The sequence below is a fragment of the Chlamydotis macqueenii genome, chromosome 19, assembly GCF_036417535.1.
Source record: "Chlamydotis macqueenii isolate bChlMac1 chromosome 19, bChlMac1.mat, whole genome shotgun sequence".
In the NCBI taxonomy this organism is placed as follows: domain Eukaryota; kingdom Metazoa; phylum Chordata; class Aves; order Otidiformes; family Otididae; genus Chlamydotis; species Chlamydotis macqueenii.
Genome location: NC_141574.1, coordinates 456,311 through 460,986, shown reverse-complemented (window position 1 = coordinate 460,986; position 4,676 = coordinate 456,311). Strand labels below are relative to the sequence as shown.

General features: G+C 49.1%; 1 long non-coding RNA gene across 1 annotated transcript; it reads right to left on the bottom strand.

Moving 5' to 3' along the window:
• Positions 1-613: 613 nt before the first annotated feature.
• Positions 614-3,290, bottom strand: LOC147598298 (uncharacterized). The gene is made up of 2 exons (XR_015260595.1): positions 3,192-3,290; positions 614-3,107 (listed from the first exon to the last, which is right to left on the bottom strand). It is a non-coding gene; the product is annotated as an uncharacterized LOC147598298 (long non-coding RNA).
• Positions 3,291-4,676: the final 1,386 nt, after the last annotated feature.

Below are 4,676 nucleotides of genomic sequence, written 5' to 3'. Positions count from 1 at the left end.
GGCGGCGCGGCGGGGCCGGGGCCGGGGCCGGCCCGGGGTTGGGGGGGGTGGTGGCTGGGAGCGGGGCCTAGCGGGTGCCGGGCTGAGATGCAGCGGGGACGGGGGTCGCTTGGGGCCCGCCCGGGGCCTGGGTGACCCCGCTGGGTCTGGACGTGCCCCACACCGCGGGCCGGGGTGTCCCCGCTCGGGGCAGCACGGCGGCCGGTTTCGGACGGGCCGGAGGCGTCAAGGGGCCAGTACCACCCGGTCCCCTCTGCCTCCACGGAGCCCTGAGCTGCTGCCACCCCGGGTCTGCCCGGCCCTGGGGGTGAGACAGCCCCTGTCTGGGGCTCTGGGGGGGCTCGGGATCCACCCCGGGCTTCCCCAGCACCCCGGGTGCGGGGTCGGGCATCCCTGGCCAGCCCCAGTGCCAATGTGCGGAGCAGCATCCCAAGGAAAGCCGCTTTCTGGGGCTGCTTTTCGCCTCTGCACCTTTTGAGCTCCTGGATTTCGGAACCTGAACCCCGTGCACGCGTCGGGTAAGGAAAAGGATGCACCACTCCTGCCCCAAGGGCTGAAGGTGAGGGATGGATTATGGCAGAGCATCACTTCGACCACAGATAGAAAGCAGCTGTCTCCGGTATCCAGCGCTACAGCGCCTGACAGCTTGCAGCTGTACCGCATAACAGCTCAAGACGGGAAGTGATCTCCTCTTACAAATCACAGGAGCCAATTTACACAGGGCAAACACTTCCCGTTTTGCAGAGACCAGAGTGAGACCGCGAACAGCAGCAGGTCAGGGCCTCCGCTTCCCTCGTAGCTCTCCAAACCCCTCCGGACACGCTGCGGGAGGAACACCGCAGCTCCAGGCCCCGCGACACCCTGCCGTGGACAGCCAGACTGGCTCAGAAGCACGTCTGTGGGTGCCGGACCCCGCGCACGCGTTCGGGATGGTCCGAAGCTCTCGCAGGACGGCCCTCCATGCAGAGATTTTTCCCCACTCAATCGTTTCATCCGTGTCTGGCAGCTAAGCGATCCTTAGCCTGGGTAAAAATCTGTAAGGCTTTGACAAGGAACACAGACATCAGTAAGAGTGAAAACATTAGAGGCAAACTTTCGACTTTCCGTGCGTACATGTTGCTGTCCCACAGTCAGCATCTCTTCTGTGACACAGCGCTTGCTTGACTGCAATCTCTTTTCCTAATCCAGGCTTGTTTTGGGAGAAACAGGCGATTTTATCAAATTTCTTTACCGTCCTTTGATATGGGTCTTAGCTGCTAATGATGCTAGGAAGTAAAAAGACATGGGAATAGAAATACACAACTATGCAGAATTAAAACAGTGAATTTAATTCACCCAGTTCCAACTAAACTGGTAATTCCCTGCAAAACAAACCTTGCACAGAAAACACAGAACACAGATGTTTTTGTCTTGACAGCTGGGGAGAACAACTAAGTGAAAGGTAAATGGAGTAGTTCTGCCTTCTCTGAAAAACAAAAGGTGCCATGCATTCTGAAAATTGCCCTTGTTTTTTTTTACAAACTGGGTTGATTTGGGAGGCAGCTATTGGACCGGCTTTGCAAGGAAAGCAGATGTCTGTACTCTGATACAAGCAGTAATTTCAGATGCCCACGCTGAAATGTTTTACAAATGTCTGGTTCTCAAAAAGCATTTATGCTTCCTTAAACAAAAACCCAGAGCTTAAAAAAAAAAAAGTCTCAAATTAGCCCAGAAACCTGAAGAACAAAAAAAAAAATCTATTATTATTTTAAAAAACACCTGAGCCTACCTTTCCCAGTGGTCTTTACTTGGGTTTCAGGGAGATGCACGTACAACAAACTGATGTGACGTTAACGCTCTCAGCAGCCAGCGACGAGGGAGCTGGGCAGCCTGGCTCAGTTTCTCTTAGCACTGAAATAGTTTTTCCAAAGCAATACCAAAAAAGGTTTGTTTCTAGGTCAAGACCTCAGTACTAAATTTTAACCAGGGGCCGACAGTCAAATCTGAGCACAGCTGTAAAACGGATTCGCAATAGAAGCCCGGGCATTCTTCTAATTAGAAGAGTCACTGAGCCTTGCGCGTTTAAAGGTGAAAGCTATTTTTGACATAAAAATTAGCACGCAGTTCCTCTGTCATCCTTCAGTTGCTGCTCTGGAAGCTGCGAGTGAATGATCCAAGGATAAGCAAGAAGCATAAACACACAGAATTAAACAAATAGGTAGGAGGGGATCAAGTTTTAAGTTTTATTCTGCCTGACAGTTAGGAGAGGAAGAGATTTATTTTTACACTTACTATTTATCCTAAAAAGCACCGGCACAAAGATCCACTTAAGCATTGAGACAGACCTCAAAGGCATTTAAAAACTTGAAGTGCTTTTAATAGCCGCCTTTTGAAAATACTGTTAAATCTATTTTTGAGCTGGATAAACTAAGCCACCAATAAAGCAAGGCAGGAGTTTTCAGAAGGACCCAGCAATGCAAAATTGTAGTCAACTTCGCAAGAGCTCAGCTCCCATACGGGACCCGAAGTGGCAAGGTAAAATAATACCGGAGTACTGGACGCTTTTAAAAACCTGAGCGTTCTTTAAATCCAAATTTTCCTTCCTTCTTCCTTTGGTGGGAATCTAACGCTGGCAGCCTTGAAAATCAACCCCAAGCAGTTTTCAAAATATAGCTTGGAGTGCCTGTTTCTAAAATAAAAGCGAGCAAAGAGCGAGCAGAACTCGGAGGGCTTATCACCACCAGTAATGCCACCGACTAATCCCTCGGCAACCCCGGCCCCTTTACGTAACCTGGGATTGCTGCAGCTCAAACAGCTTATTGGGTTTGTGGTGTTTTTCTTTAAACCTCTCATGGACAAATGCAAACACATTCAATACTTTTTTTCTTCTGCCGTTCTAAAGAAAAAAAAAATTGTAAAAGGGGAACAAAATCTTTTATTTGTGAACAGTGGCAAACAGAATTTAACCCGTGCCCTGAGCACACCACGTGTTTCTCTCTCATCCGTGATCTTGACTGAACAGAAATCTTCCCAATTTACAACACCGGGTGTAACTCTCCAATGGTAAAACACCAGAGGTCCAATCTCCAATTCCTCCTCGCCCCAAGCTCTCTGAAAGCAGTGGGGTGCTCCAAATAAAGAAAAAACCGTGCCCAAGGTGAGCCATTTGTACAATTTCCCGGCAGCGTGGGTCGCTGTGCCGTAATACTTACTTCCCCGTGGCCTGCTTCCCCGCAGCGCCCCGCCAGCACAGCCGGGCGCCCAGAGGCTTTCCTTGCCCGGAGGACGAGTTTTCGTGCCATTGATCTGACCGTTCTGACTTCTCACAGCACAAATCCTTCCAAGGCAAAATTCAACTTTAAAACTTTCAGTCGGTGCTAAGCCATTAACCTCATGTTGAATGCTTACGGAAACTTAAGAAGAAAAAAATAACCCCCTATTGAACAGCTCACAATCGGAGACCTGAATGGGCCCGATATAAAACCCGCTCAAATCGGCGGCAGCAATAGGCTTCCCTGATGTTGGACTAGATCCAGCTTAAAAGTTTCCATGAAATAAACTAGGCTAAGCGCATCAGCTGCATAGAAACTAACTCGCTGTAACAGGAGCATCTGTTCTTCACATCCACCATTTTCTTACAGCCTTAACTCCCCGGTGCCGCAGTGACACGAGCTGCCGTACGAATCACTCATCGCTGTCATGCAACTGTGCGTCGCCTCTCGCCAGCAGCTGGCCTGACTGCCTTGTCACGCTGTGGATGAACCAGATTAGAAGGTAGCACGCATGCCGTATAAACTACTTGACCAGGTAGCTTTCGTTTGTCAAAAAACAGCTGAATGTATTTTGTACGATGGCATTACAAAGCGAAATTAATGTCCGTATTGCGACAGCTGAGGAGCACACCTCGGAACCATTTATACACAGTACAAAGCAAATGTTTACCCAAGTACAAATGAAACAGGTTGACAATTAGCTAATGCAGCTTTGTGGACATAAACCAGGTACATTCGAGCAGAACCAACACAAAATAAAAAGGAAACAGCCCTTTTCCTATCCCGTGCTAAGAGCACCACGGTTAGTGGTTCGGGAAGCCTCTGTCACATTGAAAAATTTCCTTGCCGGTGCTTAATGCGTTTATTCTACCGCTACTCTGCCAGGCTAAAAATAACGTCAGCAGGGCAGGCTAGCTGGACAGAGGGCTTGCTGTCAATGCTACAGTAATTGACAACATACAGTTAAGTCTCACACCTGTTTATTGTAAGTAATTCATAGATAACCACTTCTAGTACACATTTTTGTATCAGCTTTTAATGCTTTTGGTGTTTTTTTAAGCTCAGGGACACCCAGACTTCACCTAAGGATCATCTCTGCAATTCACCCAGATCCAGAACGCTACACTTACTATGGAAAACTGGTGCAAGCTGGTATCATCGCCACGGGTAACGGAGATGGCTTGGAAACTAGGCATCCCAACATGCAACGCCCCACCAGCGCGGGCTGCTCTACGCTACGGGAGGAAGGAGTTTTGCTGGGGTGCATTCGCCTCACATGCCTCGGTTCGGGCCGTCTTGGCCCAAGTCATGCAGCTGCCTGCACGCAATGCTCTAACCCAACTAACCCAACAGTGCAAAAAGTAAGACCTCTACACATCTGGAGTAAGAACAGTGGTAACAAAGTCATAGCTACATATTCTTCTC